This window comes from Phyllobates terribilis, unplaced genomic scaffold (genome assembly GCF_046119375.1).
Source record: "Phyllobates terribilis strain yellow unplaced genomic scaffold, ASM4611937v1 Scaffold_7__3_contigs__length_470593459, whole genome shotgun sequence".
NCBI classification, from domain to species: Eukaryota; Metazoa; Chordata; class Amphibia; order Anura; family Dendrobatidae; genus Phyllobates; species Phyllobates terribilis.
The window spans coordinates 20,883,465-20,906,744 of NW_027362767.1; the positions used below are offsets into that span (position 1 = coordinate 20,883,465).

Consider the following 23,280-nt stretch of genomic DNA (forward strand, 5'->3'; position numbering starts at 1 on the left):
AACTGAATTTAATGCAGGAGATGGTTCCCATCAAATGCAGGACACAAATGGTGCCAGATGGATCCCACTAGAAAAAAGCTAAGCAGTCCAGCATGCGCGTTTTTGTAGTAAAATGATGGCAACCATGAAGGAAAACCGACAGCCCCCACTATAGTCAATGGAGTGTACTGGGTGCCATTTGTGTCTGAACTTATGGAGGAGATGGAAGAAAAAAAGGGATTTAAGTCAGCTCACCCATTGTAGAATCCAAGGCATGGAACACCAGCAGTGCAGCAGGAAAACCAATCGATAGCAGATAGATCCAGCCTCAGAAGTATGTAAAATCCAAATTTTATTAGATAAATATTAAAAAAAACTATGTCTCACGTAAATATGTCACAACCCCTGAGGAGGAGAGGGAGAAAATTCCTGGGCAGACGCGTTTCAGACCATAGGGTCCTTAGTCATTGCTAAGGACCCTATGGTCTGAAACGCGTCTGCTCAGGAATTTCCCGCCTTCCTCCTCCTCCAGGGTTGTGACATATTGCCGTGAGATACATATTTTTTAATCTTTATCTAATAAAACTTGGATTTTACATACTTCTGAGGCTGGATCTATTCTGCTATGAAGGAGATGAATCCAACAAATGACAGACACAAATGTTAGCCCACAAACCCAATTGACTATAGTGGGGTCTGTCAGTTTTCCGTCACGGTTGCCATCATCTTACTAGGGGATATCGCATGCTGCACTGTTTTTCATTTAATGATGACCTAATGGGATCCATCTTCCCCAATTTGTGTCCTACATTTGATGGTATCTTTTCTCTTAAGACAGAACAGAAAAATTGAATTCACCGTTGCGGAGGTGACCCTCCACCTACTATACTTTGTAGATATTCAATTCTGCACAAGATCTCTGCTTGTCCTCATTAACTGGAAACATTCTCGTTTATCTTGTTTATAACCAGAGGGTGAAAACCCGTCTTGACACCAGATTTGTCTCAGTTTTTTTTCCGATTGTATTTTGTAAATTTAATCTTTCCCTTCTGATTCTTGTTCCCAAATAGAAAGAAAATGATGCTGCTCCTTATAGGAGGATGGAAAAGAATAAAAGAATAAACATGACAGATTCAGAATCAGCATCTTTTTGTTTCTGTCTGTAAACAAGAATTGGAGTCGACAGAAAATAATATATAGGGGCTGATTTATCTTTTCTTTTTGCGTCTTTTCTTCTGGTGTAAAATATATTCTAAAAGTGACTGTTTTTTTTCTTATTTGCAGATTATTCATTATTTCATTTGAGCCTTTTTATAAGTTACCCTTCCTTGGTTTGGTTTTGGCATTATAGGTGCAGTTTTTGTTACCTAGATGTTTTAAGCTAATTCACAATTTGCAGCTTTTCAAAATGTTGCAAATTTTTATTTGTTTTCCGTAATCTTAGTCCAGTTCTCTAGTGGAGATCAAAATCTATTTTTTTTTCTATTTTGCACAGTTGCACATGCAACATTTTAATGCTATGGCCACGGCCCCACTATCAGTATTTGGTCAGTATTCGGTCAGTATTTTTCTCAGGAGTGGGAGACAAAACCAGGTGAGGAACAATCAGAGAAAAGGTATAATAGAAACAAGTCACCAATTCTGCATTTATCACCCACTCCTGGTTTTGTCTCCCACTCCTGAGAAAAAATCCTTAGTGAATACTGACCAAATACTGATAATGGGGCCATGGCCTTATAGAAAGGATCGTGCAATCTTTTTACACTAGAAGGATGAAAAAAAGCACTAGAGTTAAAAAAAAAAAAAATAGCATGTTTGAATTTGGCCCAATTTACTAAACATAGTGCACCTATTTTGATGAATCTGGTGCAAAATCCAACAGCGCAAAAAAGAAAAGAGAAAAAAAATAGTTGAAAAAAAAAAAATGAAAATGATTAATCAAGACTTTAGACATTCTCACACAGCTGAGAGTTTGTTACAGTTGGATTAGCTCCTCTGTTCGTCTCATGACCGTGACCAAGGAAATCAGTCCGATTATGCCAATCACAGTCTGATCAGCGTTTGATCGGAGAGTGATCAGAGTGTGATCTGATTTTCTTGGACGTGGAGAAAAAAAAAAGTTTCTCCACCTTCTCTGTTTTGTTAGTCCGTGAAAATCAGACAGCACTCAGGTAACATCCGAGTGCAGACCAATGTTTTACACTGACCCATAGACTTTAGTGGCCGAGTGCGATCCGAATATCGGAGGCAACTCGTGCATCGGACATGTGCACGGCCTCATTGAATAACATGGGGACAAATGTTGCCAAAACAACGGATAGCATTCGTCTGATTTTAATGGTCGAGTACATGAGCCCATAGATAAAACCCATTAGCAGAACAGATCCCTCTCCTTTCCTGATAGTTTGTTACAATGTATACAATTAATTGAGTCCCTCACAATCCATGAAGTAAGTTATGAATCCACCTTCATGCCGGGTTCACAAATCTCCACTAAATCCCCGCCCTAATTATCCAGCACGGATTTAGAGATATCACACGCTTACATCTCTTTGAACAATATGCACTTTTTTAATTTTTTTATTTTTTTTAGAAATGTCAATTCTTCAGTTTCATCATAATTAAAACCTGCATTTACCCCAAGCTTAAATCCATTTGTGAGAGTCGCCATTGTAGGACGAGTAGCCTCTAATTACACCATTGGTGCTGTATTTCTCTAGGGTAATGGACCATTACCATGGTATCATCTATATCCACTGATGAGGGCCGATAATAGTCGTGTGCCCCATGTTTTAGTGACAGAATTAAAAATTCAAGAAATTTTTATATGTGTTTGGCATTCAGTCCTCCATACAATAACAATGTAAAAAAAAAAATTGTAATGTGTAACGTACCGGTATTCCTGTCGCACGAGTCCGTCACCAGCGCCAGTGCTGACGAGAAGTGTCCATCCCTGCAATAGGAGTGAGAGTTGTGTTAATATGGCACTGTTGTGCTGTCCTCACATGGGACATATCCTCCTCCTCCTCCTCCTCCGGGCTTTGTACATCTCTGTGTGATGTAAGGTGACCTCCCTCCTGTCAGATCTCACCATTCCTCCTCCCAAACCTTGGAGACGGCATTAAGAGGGACACTGATCTAACATGGCACAAGGCAAGCAATACCAACTCCCTACAAGCGATTGTTTGGCTACGGTAAAACCTATACTTCTATAGTGGATTTCCATTATCAGAAAAACTTTTTTCCCCTAAGTAGCGGGTGCAAAAATACTAGGGCAGGAGAGCAGTGCCGAATTCACCATCACCTTGGCTTCCCTTTATGGACTAGTTCACATTTTTATTTGCACTTTCTGTTCAGAGAAACCAAATCAGAGGGGCCTGGATGATTATTATGGGGGTCTGTTTGATGTCAGTTTTTAGAATGGAACAAAAAGTTCTAATCACTGACACAAAGCAGAACTCAAATGGATCCAATAGAATCAGTTTCCATTTGCATCAGTAATGCAATGCCTAGGATCAGTTTTGCACATAAGTTATGTTTCTATTCCACTAAACAGAATAGATTAAAAAAGAATCCTGGATAAAAGACGTTCTCTTCGTTATAAAAATAAACAACAAACGGAAACCAGACGGGCCACATATACATCAATGGGAACTCGCCCTGTTGAAAATGCATACATGATCAGAGGAAGTGAGCGTGCATATATATTTTGGCAGGGTCAAGAGAGAGAATTTTTGTCCAAACAATTATTCAGCCAGTGTCTGCTAAAGTTTGAGAAAATTACAGAAAAAAAGCTCTTGACGATTACGGGATCCTTCTTGCCTGTAGAGGATGCTATTTTAATATATTTTAGGACCTTTACCTTTTGCACGAGCCGATATTCTTAAGAAATAGCAAAAGGCTGACTTGTCGGCTGCACTTCATGTAAACGGGAATGTACTGCCAACTGTTTGCACTGTGTATGGCGACAGAACGGCTGTATTAACAATCGTACGTCACATACAACATGCAGGGGTCCAGGTATAAGGTCTGTAAACAAGCTGCAATCATTTTATTACATTTTTGATCAGTGCCCATTATGGACCAAAATCTACCTGTGTAATCTCAACTTTCGGGAATTGCTATTCATGCAGTGACCATCATTTTGCTGCTAAAGGGACTATATTAATTCTGTCCTGCATCCATAAAGTGCAGACGCTGTGCAGAATAATAACAGGGTGCGGCCGCTGCTTCCAAGCCGGGTTCTTTGATATCCTAATGTACTGGGTGTCTGTACGACTCTTTGTAAAGCATCACAGCACAGAATAGATGGGGTAGAGGTGGACATAGGGGTGTGTGGTCAAAAACGCGTTTATATTCCCCTAATGTTGTCAAATGCCTAGTCATCGGTGACGAGGAGAGGCACAGAGACATAGAAGAGTCTTGGGTGTCACTAGTTTTGGTGGAGAGGGTTATTATATAGAGTCATTACACGCAGAGGGATCTATTATATAGAGTCATTACACACAGAGGGATCTATTATATACAGTCATTACACACAGAGGGATCTATTATATAGAGTCATTACACACAGAGCGATCTATTATATAGAGTCATTACACGCAGAGGGATCTATTATATAAAGTCATTACACGCAGAGGGATCTATTATATAGAGTCATTACACGCAGAGGGATCTATTATATAGAGTCATTACACGCAGAGGGATCTATTATATAGAGTCATTACACACAGAGGGATCTATTATATAGAGTCATTACACGCAGAGGGATCTATTATATAGAGTCATTACACACAGAGGGATCTATTGTATAGAGTCATTACACACAGAGGGATCTATTACATAGAGTCATTACACACAGAGGGATCTATTATATAGAGTCATTACACACGGAGGGATCTATTATATAGAGTCATTACACACGGAGGGATCTATTATATAGAGTCATTACACACGGAGAGATCTATTATATAAAGTCATTACTCACAAAGGGATCTATTATATAGAGTCATTACACACAGAGGGATCTATTATATAGAGTCATTACACACAGAGGGATCTATTATATAGAGTCATTACACACAGAGGGATCTATTATATAGAGTCATTACACGCAGAGGGATCTATTATATAGAGTCATTACACGCAGAGCGATCTATTATATAGAGTCATTACACGCAGAGGGATCTATTATATAGAGTCATTACACGCAGAGGGATCTATTCTATAGAGTCATTACACACAGAGGGATCTATTATATAGAGTCATTACACACAGCAATCTATTATATAGAGTCATTACACACAGAGGGATCTATTATATAGAGTCATTACACACAGAGGGATCTATTATATAGAGTCTGTAACGGGTCTGGGAGGCGGAACCTCAGAGCTACTATGCAAGGAGGCGGTCCTTGTAAGGGAGCGGGTGGCGACCAGGGAAGACGGGCTGGAAGTCTCAGCAGGTGAACGGGACAGTCTCTGAGTGAACGGGACAGTCTCTGAGTGAACGGGACAGTCTCTGAGTATAGGGTTGGTACGACCTGTGGCGGCTGAAGATAGACGTGAGCTCCCAGGTGAGCAGGCGAGAGTCTCTGGATGAACGGGTGGTCACAGCAAGTGACGGCGGAGCCTCCAGGAAGACCAGCGGACAGGCGACAGATGAGCGCTCCCAGGTGAGCGGGCAGAAGTCTCTGGACAGGCGGGTGGTCACAGCACGTGACGGCAGAGCCTCCGGGTAGGCAAACAGACAGGCAGCAGAAGAGCGCTCCCAGGTGAGCGGGCAGGAGTCACAGGACAGGCAGGTGGTCACAGCACGTGACGGCGGAGCCTCCAGGTAGGCTAGCAGGCAGATAGCAGATGTGCGCTCCCAGGTGAGCGGGCAAGCGGGTCCATAGACAGACTGACAGGAGTTGGAAGGCAGACCGTCGGACCTCAGGCAGGCAGGCAGGTATCTGATGTGCGCTCCCAGGTGAGCGGGCAGGCTGGTCCTTAGACAGACTGACAGGATTAGTAAGGCAGACCGTCGGACCTCAGACTAGCAGGCAGGTAGCAAGTAATCAGGCAGGAATCTGGCAGGTAACTGGCAGGTAACTGGCAACGGGACCTGAGGGCTGAAGCACAGGTGAGACACAGGTGCAAACAACATTGCTCGGGCACCTCCATTTTGGAGGAGGTGCCTTATATACGGTAAAGTCCTCCGGCCATTGGCCGGGGACTCCTTAGGACGGCGCGCGCGGCCCCTTTAAGAGGGAGGGAGGGCGCGCGCGCGCGCCCTAAGCACAGTGGCCGGGAAGGAGCGCGCGCTGCCAGCAGAGTGGGAGAGGGACGCCGGGCACGGAGCAGAGCGGTGAGGGGAACAGCGTCCCTGCCTAGCAGAGGGCAGGGACGCCGGCACTACAGTACCCCCCCCTTTAGGCCCCCCCTTTTTTAGGCCAGATAGAAATTTAGCTAGGATGAGAGGGGCATGGATGTTCTCCCGGGGCTCCCACGTTCTCTCCTCAGGACCAAACCCCTTCCAATCTACCAGAAAAAAGGTCTTTCCTCTTACCCTTTTGGTGGCAAGAATGTTCTCTACCTCAAACTCGTCCTCAGCAGAAACCGGAGCAGGAGGCGTACCTGTAGACTTGGAAAAAGAGTTAAGCACCACGGGTTTGAGGAGAGATACATGGAAGGAGTTGGGGATCCGTAAGTTGGCCGGGAGTTTCAATTTATAGGCCACCGGGTTGATCTGACTGATGACCTCCAGAGGGCCGATGAACCGAGGCCATAACTTGTAAGAAGGTATCTTGAGTCGAACATATTTAGATGAGAGCCAGACTTTATCTCCTGGACGAAATTGTGGAGGATCCAGGCGTTTTTTGTCAGCGTGTCTTTTCATACGCTCGGATGACAGAAGGAGTGCGGACCGGGTACTTTCCCATATGGAGGAAAATTTGCTAACGAGAGATTCCGCAGCCGGGTTGTCCACAGAGGTGGAGACAGGAAAAGGAATCCGAGGATGCTGACCAAAGACTACAAAAAACGGGGATTTGGAGGAGGATTCGCTCTCGTGATTATTATAAGAGAACTCGGCCCATGGTAGGAGATCCACCCAGTCAGAATGGTGGGCATTAACGAAGTGCCGGAGGTAACTGGTCAGGTTCTGATTGATCCGCTCCACTTGACCATTGGACTGTGGGTGGTAAGCGGAAGAGAAGTCCAGGGTGACGTCTAGTAGTTTACAAGTGGCTCTCCAGAAACGTGAGGTGAACTGTACCCCACGATCCGACACGATGTGGAGGGGCAGGCCATGAAGACGGAAGATGTGGCGGATAAAGTCTTTAGCCAGCTCGGGTGCAGACGGAAGGCCTGGCAGGGGAATAAAGTGAGCCATCTTGGAAAAGCGGTCAGCGACCACCCAAATGACCGTACAACCGGCAGAGACGGGGAGATCAGTTATAAAGTCCATTGCTATATGCTGCCAGGGGGCAGCAGGTACAGGAAGCGGAAGGAGGCGTCCGGCTGGCAGATGTCTCGGGACTTTGTTGCGGGCGCAGGACACACAGGCAGAAACAAAGTCTATTATGTCCTTGTGCAGGGTAGGCCACCAATAGTGCCGGGCAATAAGCTGGAGGGTCTTTTTCTGACCGGCGTGGCCAGCTAGTTTAGACGAATGGCCCCAGTGTAGGATCTTCTCCCGATCAGGTACTGAAACAAACGTCTTACCGGGAGGGAGACGATTTAGACTCACGGGAGCCACCTGCATTACTCTGGCGGGATCGATGATATGTTTAGGTTCTTCCTCGAGATCGGACACCAGAAAGGATCGGGACAAGGCGTCTGCTTTGACGTTTTTGTCAGCCGGGCGAAAATGAAGAACAAAATCAAAACGAGCAAAAAACAAGGACCACCGGGCTTGGCGCGGGTTAAGTCTCTGGGCATGCTGGAGGTAAGCCAAGTTCTTGTGGTCAGTGTAAATTATTACCGGATGAAGAGCCCCCTCGAGTAGGTAACGCCACTCCTCCAACGCCAGTTTGATGGCCAATAACTCTCGGTCTCCTATGGAATAGTTGCGCTCAGAAGAGGAGAAGAGTTTGGAGAAGAAGCCACAAGTTACCATTCTCCCGGAAGATGATTTTTGAGTAAGTACCGCTCCGGCTCCAGAGGAGGAGGCGTCAACTTCCAGGAAGAACTGCTTGTTGCCGTCCGGGCGATGCAGCACCGGGGCGGAAGAGAAGGCCTGTTTTAGGGAAAGAAAGGACTCCTCTGCTTCGGGCGGCCACTCTTTGGGATTAGTACCCTTACGGGTGAGTGCGGAAATTGGGGCAGTCCGGGAAGAGAAGTGCGGGATGAAGAGGCGGTAATAGTTGGCGAAGCCCAGGAACCGTTGAATAACCTTCAACCCCTCTGGTCGGGGCCATTTCTCGATGGCAGACAGTTTCTCAGGATCCATTTGTAGGCCGGTCTGAGAGATAATGTAGCCCAGAAACGGAAGCGAGGTCTGCTCAAAGAGGCACTTCTCATATTTAGCGTAGAGATGGTTCTGCCTGAGCCTGAGCAGGACCTGACGAACGTCCCTCCGGTGAGTCTGGAGATCCGGAGAGAAGACCAAGATGTCGTCCAGGTACACCACTACGCAGGAGTAGAGAAGGTCCCGGAAGATGTCATTGACCAACTCTTGAAAGACGGCAGGAGCGTTACAGAGACCAAAGGGCATTACCAGATATTCATAGTGGCCGTCCCGGGTGTTGAATGCCGTCTTCCATTCATCCCCCTGACGGATACGAACCAGGTTGTACGCCCCACGGAGGTCCAGTTTGGTGAAGATTCTAGCCCCCCTCAGACGATCAAATAACTCCGGAATGAGCGGAAGGGGGTACTTATTCTTCACCGTGATCTGGTTAAGGCCTCTATAGTCTATACAGGGACGGAGAGAGCCGTCCTTCTTTTTGACGAAAAAGAAGCCTGCTCCCGCCGGGGAGGTAGATTTCCGAATGAATCCCCTGGCCAGATTTTCCTCAATATATTCGGACATCGACCGGGTCTCAGCAGCGGATAATGGATAAATACGCCCACGGGGAGGAGAAGTACCAGGTAACAGGTCGATAGGACAGTCGTATGGTCTATGAGGGGGTAGTGTCTCTGCCTCCTTTTTATTAAAGACATCAGCATAAGACCAATAAGGAATCGGAAGTCCAGGTAGATTAGCTGGGGTAGGAGAAGGACGGACGGGATGAACGGGAACCAGACAGGTCTTATGGCAGCCCTGTCCCCAGCGAAGGACTTCTCCAGTCTGCCAGTCAAGAACGGGTGCATGTTTCTGGAGCCAAGGTAGGCCTAGCAAGAGGGCGTGAGAGAGTCCAGGCAGAACATGGAAGGAGATACTTTCAGAATGCAGCATTCCCACCTGCAGAGTAATGGATTCGGTGATGAGTTGGATGGGGCGTGGTAAGAGCCCCCCATCCACGGCAGCAACAGACAAGGGTACAGCCAGAGGTTTGGTGGGGATGCGGTATTTCTCTACCAGGGACTGTGAAATAAGATTCCCGGCTGCTCCAGAGTCCAGTTGGGCTAGTTCGAAATAACGGTTCTCCCCGTAGACGATTGAAACTGACAACAGCAGGGATGGAGAGGATTTATTCTTGTCTAGGTGGACCTCTCTGAGCGAACCTAGACACAGGCATTTCCCGATCTCTCCGGGCAGGCACGGATCCAGTGCTCCTTACTGCCACAGTAGAAGCAGGTCCCCTCGGCACGACGTAAGTCCTGACGGGTCTTGACCATCTTGGTCTGGTCGACCTGCATAGGCTCAGGAGGGTGTACCTGGTTAGAGACAGAAGGAGTGACGGGTTTCTGAAAAGTAGGAGCTAGACGTGGTAACCTCCTCTCACGGGTGACCTCTCTGGCACGCTCCTGGAACCGTAGGTCAATCCGGGTGGCAAGAGTTATTAAGTCATCGAGAGTGGTAGGAATGTCCCGACCGGCAAGTTCATCTTTAATACGGCCGGACAGACCCTCCCAGAAGACGGAAACCAGAGCGTCGTTATCCCAGGCCAGCTCCGAGGCAAGGGTACGGAACCGTATAGCATATTGGCCCACGGTGAGACTCTCCTGATGGAGGCGTAGCAACGATGATGCGGATGAGGTCTTCCGTCCGGGTTCGTCGAAGACTTTCCGAAAAGCCGTGAGAAAAGCAGGCAAGTTGGACACCAGGGGGTCTCCTCTCTCCCATAGAGGATTTAGCCAGGCCAGGGCCTCCCCGGTGAGATGGGACATGATGAATGCAATTTTGGCTCGGTCGGAGTTAAACTGGTGGGACAAAAGTTCAAAGTGCAGGGTGCACTGATTTATGAAGCCCCGAGCCTGAGCGGAGTCGCCTCCGAAGCGAGGAGGTGCAGAAAGCCGGGGTCCAGGGTAGGATACCATGGTATTAGTGGGCAGCGGAGCTGCCGGATTGCGAGACATGGCACTGGCGGAGGTTGCTGGTGGAGCAGTCAGAGTGTCCAGGCGAGTATTGACATTCCGCAGGTGACCCAGGATGGACTCCTGTTGGGACCTTTGACGGGACAGTTCATGACACAGGTCCGAGAGCGAGGGAGCTTGGGTGCCACCGGGTTCCATGGCCCGAGCAAACTGTAACGGGTCTGGGAGGCGGAACCTCAGAGCTACTATACAAGGAGGCGGTCCTTGTAAGGGAGCGGGTGGCGACCAGGGAAGACGGGCTGGAAGTCTCAGCAGGTGAACGGGACAGTCTCTGAGTGAACGGGACAGTCTCTGAGTGAACGGGACAGTCTCTGGGTATAGGGTTGGTACGACCTATGGCGGCTGATGGTAGACGTGAGCTCCCAGGTGAGCAGGCGAGAGTCTCTGGATGAACGGGTGGTCACAGCAAGTGACGGCGGAGCCTCCAGGAAGACCAGCGGACAGGCGACAGATGAGCGCTCCCAGGTGAGCGGGCAGAAGTCTCTGGACAGGCGGGTGGTCACAGCACGTGACGGCAGAGCCTCCGGGTAGGCAAACAGACAGGCAGCAGAAGAGCGCTCCCAGGTGAGCGGGCAGGAGTCACAGGACAGGCAGGTGGTCACAGCACGTGACGGCGGAGCCTCCAGGTAGGCTAGCAGGCAGATAGCAGATGTGCGCTCCCAGGTGAGCGGGCAAGCGGGTCCATAGACAGACTGACAGGAGTTGGAAGGCAGACCGTCGGACCTCAGGCAGGCAGGCAGGTATCTGATGTGCGCTCCCAGGTGAGCGGGCAGGCTGGTCCTTAGACAGACTGACAGGATTAGTAAGGCAGACCGTCGGACCTCAGACAAGCTGGCAGGTATCTGATGTGCGCTCCCAGGTGAGCGGGCAGGCTGGTCCTTAGACAGACTGACAGGATTAGTAAGGCAGACCGTCGGACCTCAGACTAGCAGGCAGGTAGCAAGTAATCAGGCAGGAATCTGGCAGGTAACTGGCAGGTAACTGGCAACGGGACCTGAGGGCTGAAGCACAGGTGAGACACAGGTGCAAACAACATTGCTCGGGCACCTCCATTTTGGAGGAGGTGCCTTATATACGGTAAAGTCCTCCGGCCATTGGCCGGGGACTCCTTAGGACGGCGCGCGCGGCCCCTTTAAGAGGGAGGGAGGGCGCGCGCGCGCGCCCTAAGCACAGTGGCCGGGAAGGAGCACGCGCTGCCAGCAGAGCGGGAGAGGGACGCCGGGCAGGGAGCAGAGCGGTGAGGGGAACAGCGTCCCTGCCTAGCAGAGGGCAGGGACGCCGGCACTACAGAGTCATTACACACAGAGGGATTTATTATATAGAGTCATTACACACAGAGGGATTTATTATATAGAGTCATTACACGCAGAGGGATCTATTATATAGAGTCATTACACACAGAGGGATCTATTATATAGAGTCATTACACACAGAGGGATCTATTATATAGAGTCATTACACACAGAGGGATCTATTATATAGAGTCATTACACACAGAGGGATCTATTATATAGAGTCATTACACACAGAGGGATCTATTATATAGAGTCATTACACACAGAGTGATCTATTATATAGAGTCATTACACACAGAGGGATCTATTATATAGAGTCATTACACACAGAGGGATCTATTTCACGTGTTTATTTCTGTTAATGTTGATGATTATGGCTTACAGCCAATGAAAACACAAAAGTCATTATCTCAGTAAATTAGAATACTTTATAACAATGGCTTGAAAAATGTTTTTTTAAAATCTGAAATGTCTGTTCAGTAAATGCCTCAGTACTTGGTCGGGCTCCTTGTGCATCAATTACTGCATCAATGCGGCATGGAGGGATCAGCCTGTGGCATGGAGGGATCAGCCTGTGGCATGGAGGGATCAGCCTGTGGCTGCTGAGGGGTTATGGAAGCCCAGGTGGCTTTGATAGCAGCCTTCAGCTCGTCTGCATTGTTGGGTCTGGGTTCTCTCATCTTCCTCCTGACAATACCCCATAGATTCTCTATAATAGATTCTCTATGGGGTTAAGGTCAGGCGTGTTTGCTGACAATCAAGCACAGTGATACTGTTGTGTGTAAACCAGGTATTGGTACTTTTGGCCGTGTGGACAGGGGCCAAGTCCTGCTGGAGAATGACATTTCCATCTCCATAAAGCTTGTCGGCAGAGGGAAGCATGAAGGGCTGTAAAATGTCCTGGTAGACGGCGGCGCTGACTTTGGTCTTGATAAAACACAGTGGACCTCCACCAGCAGATGACATGGCCCCCCAAACCATCACTGATTGTGGAGACTTCACACTAGACCTCCAGCAGCTTGGATTGTGGCCTCTCCACTCTTTCTCCAGACTCTGGGACCTTGTGGAGTGTGTCAATGACTGCCTTCTGGACATCTGTCAAGTCAGCAGTCTTCCCCATGTTTGTGGAGCCTACTGAAACAGACTAAGGGACCTTTTTAAACGCTTAGGAAGCCTTTGCAGGTGTTTTTTTTTTATTATTTTAATTTACTGAGATAGAGACTTTTGTGTTTTCATTGGCTGTAAGCAGGGCCGGCTCCAGGTTTTTCTGGGCCCCGGCAAAAGAGTCACAGTGGGCCCCTATAACACATACCACGATTCATGATGCACAGATACCGCAGAGAAATATATATATAGTACAATGCAAAGATTTCACTTCTTACATTACATGAGTGATATCTATTGTAAATTCCACAATAGCTCAGAAACCGGCGAATGGCTCCACACAGTATACTGGCCCCCATAAAATCCTCCATACAGGAGACTGGCCCCCATAAAATGCTCCATACAGGAGACAGGCCCCCATATAACGCTCCATACAGGAGACTGGCCCCCATAAAATGCTCCATACAGGAGACTGGCCCCCATAAAATGCTCCATACAGGAGACTGGCCCCCATATAACGCTCCATACGGAATACTGGCCTCCATATAATGCTCTATACAGAATACTGGCCCCCATATAACGCTCCATACAGAATAATGGCCCACATAAAACGCTCCGTACAGGATACTGGCCCCCATATAATGCTCCATACAGGATACTAGTCCCCTTATAACGTTCCATACAGAATATTGACCCCCATATAATGCTCCATGCAGGCTGTTCCCCCCACATAATGCCCTGTGCAGGATGTCCCTTTCCCCCCATATAATGCCCCATGCAGGATGTCAGCCCTTCTCTTTAAAATGCCCCATGCAGGATGTCACCCCCCCTCTTTATAATGCCCCATGCAGGATGTCACCCCCTCTCTTTATAATGCCCTATGCAGGATATCACCCCCCTCTCTTTATAATGCCCCATGCAGAATGTCACCCCCTCTCTTTATAATGCCCCATGCAGGATGTCACCCCCTCTCTTTATAATGCCCCATGCAGAATTTCACCCCCCCTCTTTATAATGCCCCATTCAGGATGTCACCCCCTCTCTTTATAATGCCTCATGCATGATATCACCCCCCTCTCTTTATAATGCCCCATGCAGGATGTCACCCCCTCTCCTTATAATGCCCCATGCAGGATGTCACCCCCTCTCTTTATAATGCCCCATGCAGGATATCACCCGCTTCTCTTTATAATGCCCCATGCAGGATGTCACCCCCTCTCATTATGATGCCCCATGCCGGATGTCACCCCCTCTCTTTATAATGCTCCATGCAAGATATCACCCCCTTCTCTTTATAATGCCCCATGCAGGATGTCACCCCCCACTCTTTATAATGCCCCATGCAGAATGTCACCCCCTCTCTTTATAATGCCCCATGCAGGATGTCACCCCCTCTCTTTATAATACCCCATGCAGGATGTCACCCCTCCTCTTTATAATGCCCCATGCAGGATGTCATCCCCTCTCTTTATAATGCCCCATTCAGGATGTCACCCCCTCTCTTTATAATGCCCCATGCAGAATGTCACCCCCTCTCTTTATAATGCCCCATGCAAGATGTCACCCCCTCTCTTATAATGCCCCATGCAGGATTTCATCCCCTCTCTTTATAATGCCCCATGCAGGATGTCACCCCCTCTCTTTATAATGCCACATGCAGAATGTCACCCCCTCTCTATATAATGCCCCATGCAGGATTTCACCCCCTCTCTTTATAATGCCCCATGCAGAATGTCACAACCCCCCTCTTTATAATGCCCCATGCAGGATGTCACCCCCTCTCTTTATAAGGCCCCATGCAGGATGTCACCCCCTCTCTTTATAATGCCCCATGCAGGATATCACCCCCTCTCTTTATAATGCCCCATGCAGGATGTCACCCCCTCTCTTTATAATGCCCCATGCAGAATGTCACCCCCTCTCTTTATAATGCCCCATGCAGGATATCATCCCCCTCTCTTTACAATGCCCCATGCAGAATATCACACCCCCCCTCTTTATAATGCCCCATGCAGGATGTCACCCCCTCTCTTTATAAGGCCCCATGCAGGATGTCACCCCCTCTCTTTATAATGCCCCATGAAGGATGTCACCCCCTCTCTTTATAATGCCCCATGCAGAATGTCACCCCCTCTCTTCATAATGCCCCATGCAGGATATCATCCCCCTCTCTTTATAATGCCCCATGCAGAATGTCACCCCCTCTCTTTATAATGCCCCATGCAGGATATCATCCCCCTCTCTTTACAATGCCCCATGCAGAATATCACATCCCCCCTCTTTATAATGCCCCATGCAGGATGTCACCCCCTCTCTTTATAAGGCCCCATGCAGGATGTCACCCCCTCTCTTTATAATGCCCCATGCAGAATGTCACCCCCTCTCTTTATAATGCCCCATACAGAATGTCACCCCCTCTCTTTATAATGCCACATGCAGGATGTCACCCCCCTCTCTTTATAATGCCCCATGCAGGATGTCACCCCCTCTCTTTTTAATACCCCATGCAGGATGTCACCCCCTCTCTTTATAATGCCCTATGCATGATATCACCCCCTCTCTTTTTAATGACCCATGCAGGATGTCACCCCCTCTCTTTATAATGCCCCATACAGAATGTCACTCCCTCTCTTTATAATGCCCCATGCAGAATGTCACCCTCCCTCTTTATAATGCCCCATGCAGGATGTCAGCCCCACTCTTTATAAAGCCCCATGCAGGATGTCACCCCCTCTCCTTATAATGCCTCATGCAGGATGTCACCCCCTATCCTTATAATGCCCCATGCAGGATCTCACCCCCTCTCTTTATAATGCCCCATGCAGGATATCACCCCCTTCTCTTTATAATGCCCCATGCAGGATGTCACCCCCTCTCTTTATAATGCCCCATGCAGGATATCACCCCCTCTATTTATATTGCCCCATGCAGGATGTCACCCCCTCTCCTTATAATGCCCCATGCAGGTTGTCACCTCCTCTCTTTATAATGCCCCATGCAGGATGTCACCCCCTCTCTTTATAATGCCCCATGCAGGATATCACTCCCTCTCTTTATAAGGCCCCATGCAGGATGTCACCCCCTCTCTTTATAATACCCCATGCAGGATGTCACCCCCTCTCTTTATAATGCCCCATGCAGAATGTCACCCCCTCTCTTTATAATGCCCCATGCAGGATATCATCCCCCTCTCTTTATAATGCCCCATGCAGAATGTCACCCCCTCTCTTTATAATGCCCCATGCAGGATATCATCCCCCTCTCTTTACAATGCCCCATGCTGAATATTACACCCCCCCTCTTTATAATGCCCCATGCAGGATGTCACCCCCTCTCTTTATAAGGCCCCATGCAGGATGTCACCCCCTCTCTTTATAATGCCCCATGCAGAATGTCACCCCCTCTCTTTATAATGCCCCATACAGAATGTCACCCCCTCTCTTTATAATGCCACATGCAGGATGTCACCCCCCTCTCTTTATAATGCCCCATGCAGGATGTCACACCCCCTCTTTATAATACCCCATGCAGGATGTCACCCCCTCTCTTTATAATGCCCTATGCATGATATCACCCCCTCTCTTTTTAATGCCCCATGCAGGATGTCACCCCCTCTCTTTATAATGCCCCATACAGAATGTCACCCCCTCTCTTTATAATGCCCCATGCAGAATGTCACCCTCCCTCTTTATAATGCCCCATGCAGGATGTCAGCCCCTCTCTTTATAATGCCCCATGCAGGATGTCACCCCCTCTCCTTATAATGCCTCATGCAGGATGTCACCCCCTATCCTTATAATGCCCCATGCAGGATGTCACCCCCTCTCTTTATAATGCCCCATGCAGGATATCACCCCCTTCTCTTTATAATGCCCCATGCAGAATGTCACCCCCTCTCTTTATAATGCCCCATGCAGGATATCACCCCCTCTATTTATAATGCCCCATGCAGGATGTCACCCCCTCTCCTTATAATGCCCCATGCAGGATGTCACCTCCTCTCTTTATAATGCCCCATGCAGGATGTCACCCCCTCTCTTTATAATGCCCCATGCAGGATATCACTCCCTCTCTTTATAATGCCACATGCAGAATGCCACCCCCTCTCTTTATAATGCCCCATGCAGGATTTCACCCCCTCTCTTTATAATGCCCCATGCAGAATGTCACAACCCCCCTCTTTATAATGCCCCATGCAGGATGTCACCCCCTCTCTTTATAAGGCCCCATGCAGGATGTCACCCCCTCTCTTTATAATGCCCCATGCAGGATATCACCCCCTCTCTTTATAATGCCCCATGCAGGATGTCACCCCCTCTCTTTATAATGCCCCATGCAGAATGTCACCCCCTCTCTTTATAATGCCCCATGCAGGATATCATCCCCCTCTCTTTACAATGCCCCGTGCAGAATATCACACCATCCCTCTTTATAATGCCCCATGCAGGATGTCACCCCCTCTCTTTATAAGGCCCCATGCAGGATGTCACCCCCTCTCTTTATAATGCCCCATGCAGGATGTCACCCCCTCTCTTTATAATGCCCCATGCAGAATGTCACCCCCTCTCTTTATAATGCCCCATGAAGGATATCATCCCCCTCTCTTTATAATGCCCCATGCAGAATGTCACCCCCTCTCTTTATAATGCCCCATGCAGGATTTCATCCCCCTCTCTTTACAATGCCCCATGCAGAATATCACACCCCCCCTCTTTATAATGCCCAATGCAGGATGTCACCCCCTCTATTTATAAGGCCCCATGCAGGATGTCACCCCCTCTCTTTATAATGCCCCATGCAGAATGTCACCCCCTCTCTTTATAATGCCCCATACAGAATGTCACTCCCTCTCTTTATAATGCCACATGCAGGATGTCACCCCCCTCTCTTTATAATGCCCCATGCAGGATGTCACCCCCCTTCTTTATAATACCCCATGCAGGATGTCACCCCCTCTCTTTAGAATGCCCTATACATGATATCACCCCCTCTCTTTTTAATGCCCCATGCAGGATGTCACCCTCCCTCTTTATAATGCCCCATGCAGGATGTCAGCCCCTCTCTTTATAATGCCCCATGCAGGATGTCACCCCCTCTCCTTATAATGCCCCATGCAGGATGTCACCCCCTCTCCTTATAATGCCCCATGCAGGATGTCACCCCCTCTCTTTATAATGCCCCATGCAGGATATCACCCCCTTCTCTTTATAATGCCCCATGCAGGATGTCACCCGCTCTCTTTATAATGCCCCATGCAGGATATCACCCCCCTCTATTTATAATGCCCCATGCAGGATGTCACCCCCTCTCTTTATAATGCCCCATGCAGGATGTCACCCGCTCTCTTTATAATGCCCCATGCAGGATATCACCCCCCTCTATTTATAATGCCCCATGCAGGATGTCACCCCCTCTCCTTATAATGCCCCATGCAGGATGTCACCCCCTCTCTTTATAATGCCCCATGCAGGATGTCAACCCCTCTCTTTATAATGCCCCATGCAGGATATCACTCCCTCTCTTTATATTGCCCCATGCAGGATGTCACCCCCTCTCTTTATAATGCCCCATGCAGGATGTCAACCCCTCTCTTTATAATGCCCCATGCAGGATATCACTCCCTCTCTTTATATTGCCCCATGCAGGATGTCACCCCCTCTCTTTATAATGCCCCATGCAGGATGTCACCCCCTCTCTTTATAATGCCCCATGCAGGATGTCACCCCCTCTCTTTATAATGCCCCATTCAGAATGTCACCCTCCCTCTTTATAATGCCCCATGCAGGATGTCAGCCCCTCTCTTTATAATGCCCCATGCAGGATGTCACCCCCTCTCCTTATAATGCCCCATGCAGGATGTCACCCCCTCTCCTTATAATGCCCCATGCAGGATGTCACCCCCTCTCTTTATAATGCCCCATGCAGGATATCACCCCCTTCTCTTTATAATGCCCCATGCAGGATATCACTCCCCTCTATTTATAATGCCCCATGCAGGATGTCACCCCCTCTCCTTATGCCCCATGCAGGATGTCACCCCCTCTCTTTATAATGCCCCATGCAGGATGTCACCCCCTCTCTTTATAATGCCCTATGCAGGATGTCACCCCCTCTCTTTATAATGCCCCTTGCAGGATGTCACCCCCTCTCCTTATAATGCCCCATGCAGGATGTCACCCCTTCTCTTTATAATGCCCCATGCAGGATGTCACCCCCTCTATTTATAATGCCCCATGCAGGATATCACCCCCTCTATTTATAATGCCCCATGCAGGATGTCACCCCCTCTCCTTATAATGCCCCATGCAGGATGTCACCTCCTCTCTTTATAATGCCCCATGCAGGATGTCACCCCCTCTCTTTATAATGCCCCATGCAGGATTTCACCCCCTCTCTTTATAATGCCCCATGCAGAATGTCACAACCCCCCTCTTTATAATGCCCCATGCAGGATGTCACCCCCTCTCTTTATAAGGCCCCATGCAGGATGTCACCCCCTCTCTTTATAATGCCCCATGCAGGATATCACCCCCTCTCTTTATAATGCCCCATGCAGGATGTCACCCCCTCTCTTTATAATGCCCCATGCAGAATGTCACCCCCTCTCTTTATAATGCCCCATGCAGGATATCATCCCCCTCTCTTTACAATGCCCCGTGCAGAATATCACACCATCCCTCTTTATAATGCCCCATGCAGGATGTCACCCCCTCTCTTTATAAGGCCCCATGCAGGATGTCACCCCCTCTCTTTATAATGCCCCATGCAGGATGTCACCCCCTCTCTTTATAATGCCCCATGCAGAATGTCACCCCCTCTCTTTATAATGCCCCATGAAGGATATCATCCCCCTCTCTTTATAATGCCCCATGCAGAATGTCACCCCCTCTCTTTATAATGCCCCATGCAGGATTTCATCCCCCTCTCTTTACAATGCCCCATGCAGAATATCACACCCCCCCTCTTTATAATGCCCAATGCAGGATGTCACCCCCTCTATTTATAAGGCCCCATGCAGGATGTCACCCCCTCTCTTTATAATGCCCCATGCAGAATGTCACCCCCTCTCTTTATAATGCCCCATACAGAATGTCACTCCCTCTCTTTATAATGCCACATGCAGGATGTCACCCCCCTCTCTGTATAATGCCCCATGCAGGATGTCACCCCCCTTCTTTATAATACCCCATGCAGGATGTCACCCCCTCTCTTTATAATGCCCTATGCATGATATCACCCCCTCTCTTTTTAATGCCCCATGCAGGATGTCACCCTCCCTCTTTATAATGCCCCATGCAGGATGTCAGCCCCTCTCTTTATAATGCCCCATGCAGGATGTCACCCCCTCTCCTTATAATGCCCCATGCAGGATGTCACCCCCTCTCTTTATAATGCCCCATGCAGGATATCACCCCCTTCTCTTTATAATGCCCCATGCAGGATGTCACCCGCTCTCTTTATAATGCCCCATGCAGGATATCACCCCCCTCTATTTATAATGCCCCATGCAGGATGTCACCCCCTCTCCTTATAATGCCCCATGCAGGATGTCACCCCCTCTCTTTATAATGCCCCATGCAGGATGTCAACCCCTCTCTTTATAATGCCCCATGCAGGATATCACTCCCTCTCTTTATATTGCCCCATGCAGGATGTCACCCCCTCTCTTTATAATGCCCCATGCAGGATGTCACCCCCTCTCTTTATAATGCCCCATGCAGGATGTCACCCACTCTCTTTATAATGCCCCATTCAGAATGTCACCCTCCCTCTTTATAATGCCCCATGCAGGATGTCAGCCCCTCTCTTTATAATGCCCCATGCAGGATGTCACCCCCTCTCCTTATAATGCCCCATGCAGGATGTCACCCCCTCTCCTTATAATGCCCCATGCAGGATGTCACCCCCTCTCTTTATAATGCCCCATGCAGGATATCACCCCCTTCTCTTTATAATGCCCCATGCAGGATATCACCCCCCTCTATTTATAATGCCCCATGCAGGATGTCACCCACTCTCCTTATGCCCCATGCAGGATGTCACCCCCTCTCTTTATAATGCCCCATGCAGGATGTCACCCCCTCTCTTTATAATGCCCTATGCAGGATGTCACCCCCTCTCTTTATAATGCCCCTTGCAGGATGTCACCCCCTCTCCTTATAATGCCCCATGCAGGATGTCACCCCTTCTCTTTATAATGCCCCATGCAGGATGTCACCCCCTCTCTTTATAATGCCCCATGCAGGATTTCACCCCCTCTCTTTATAATGCCCCATGCAGGATGTCACCCCCTCTCTTTATAATGCCACATGCAGGATGTCACCCCCTCTCTTTATAATGGCCCATGCAGGATGTCACCCCCTCTCTTTATAATGGCCCATGCAGGATGTCACCCCCTCTCTTTATAATGCCCCATGCAGGATGTCACCCCCCCTCTTTATAATGCCCCATGCAGGATGCCATCCCCTCTCTTTATAATGCCCCATGCAGGATGACACCCCCTCTCTTTATAATGCCCCATGCAGAATGTCACCCCCTCTCTCTATAATGCCCCATGCAAGATGTCACCCCCTCTCTTTATAATGCCCCATGCAGAATGTCACCCACTCTCTCTATGATGCCCCATGCAGGATGTCACCCCCCTCTTTATAATGCCTCATGCAGGATGTCATCCCCTCTCTTCATAATGCCCCATGCAGGATGTCACCCCTTCTCTTTATAATGCCCCATGCAGAATGTCACCCCCTCTCTCCATAATGCCCCATGCAGGATGTCACCCCCTCTCTTTATAATGCCCCATGCAGAATGTCACCCCCTCTCTCTATGTTGCCCCATGCAGGATGTCACCACCCCTCTTTAAAATGCCTCATGTAGGATGTCACCCCCCCTCTTTATAATGCCCCATGCAGGATGTCACCCCCTCTCTTTATAATGCCCCATGCAGGATGTCACCCCCCCTCTTTATAATGCCCCATGCAGGATGTCATCCCCTCTCCTTATAATGCCCCATGCAGGATGTCACCCCCTCTCCTTATAATGCCCCATGCAGGATGTCACCCCCTCTCCTTATAATGCCCGATGCAGGATGTCACCCCCTCTCTTTATAATGCCCCATGCAGGATGTCACCCCCTCTCTTTATAATGCCCCATGCAAGATGTCACCCCCTCTCTTTATAATGCCCCATGTAGAATGTCTCCCCCTCTCTCTATGATGCCCCATGCAGGATGTCATCCCCCCTCTTTATAATGCCTCATGCAGGATGTCATCCCCTCTCTTTATAATGCCCCATGCAGTATGTCACCCCCTCTCTTTATAATGCCCCATGCAGAATATCACCCCCTCTCTCTATAATGCCCCATGCAAGATGTCACCCCCTCTCTTTATAATGCCCCATGCAGAATATCACCCCCTCTCTCTATGATGCCCCATGCAGGATGTCACCCCCCCTTTATAATGCCTCATGCAGGATGTCACCCCCCTCTTTATAATGCCCCATGCAGGATGTCACCCCCTCTCTTTATAATGCCCCATACAGGATGTCACCCCCTCTCCTTATAATGCACCATGCAGGATGTCACCTCCTCTCTTTATAATGCCCCATGCAGGATGTCACCCCCTCTCTTTATAATGCCCCATGCAGGATATCACTCCCTCTCTTTATAATGCCCCATGCAGGATGTCACCCCCTCTCTTTATAATGCCCCATGCAGGATGTCACCCCCTCTCTTTATAATGCCCCATGCAGAATGTCACCCCCTCTCTCCATAATGCCCCATGCAGAATGTCACCCCCTCTCTCCATAATGCCCCATGCAGGATGTCACCCCCTCTCTTTATAATGCCCCATGCAGAATTTCACCCCCTCTCTCTATGATGCCCCATGCAGGATGTCACCACCCCTCTTTAAAATGCCTCATGCAGGATGTCACCCCCCCTCTTTATAATGCCCCATGCAGGATGTCACCCCCTCTCTTTATAATGCCCCATGCAGGACGTCACCCCCCCTCTTTATAATGCCCCATGCAGGATGTCATCCCTTCTCTTTATAATGCCCCATGCAGGATGTCACCCCCTCTCCTTATAATGCCCCATGCAGAATGTCACCCCCTCTCCTTATAATGCCCCATGCAGGATGTCACCCCCTCTCTTTATAATGCCCCATGCAGGATATCACCCCCTTCTCTTTATAATGCCCCATGCAGGATGTCACCCCCTCTCTTTATAATGCCCCATGCAGGATATCACCCCCCTCTCTTTATAATGCCCCATGCAGGATGTCACCCCCTCTCCTTATAATGCCCCATGCAGGATGTCACCCCCTCTCTTTATAATGTCCCATGCAGGATGTCACCCCCTCTCTTTATAATGCCCCATGCAGGATATCACTCCCTCTCTTTATAATGCCCCATGCAGTATGTCACCCCCTCTCTTTATAATGC

The 23,280-nt window shown here is 48.8% G+C and overlaps 1 protein-coding gene across 1 annotated transcript in view; it reads right to left on the reverse strand.

Annotated features, from left to right (window-relative positions):
- TC2N (tandem C2 domains, nuclear) overlaps nt 1-23,280 on the reverse strand; it is a 107,646-nt gene that overhangs the window by 33,922 nt on the left and 50,444 nt on the right. The window contains exon 2 of the mRNA XM_073638256.1: nt 2,874-2,932. The gene's annotated coding sequence lies outside the window, so the exon portion shown is untranslated. The remainder of the gene's footprint in view (nt 1-2,873; nt 2,933-23,280) is intronic.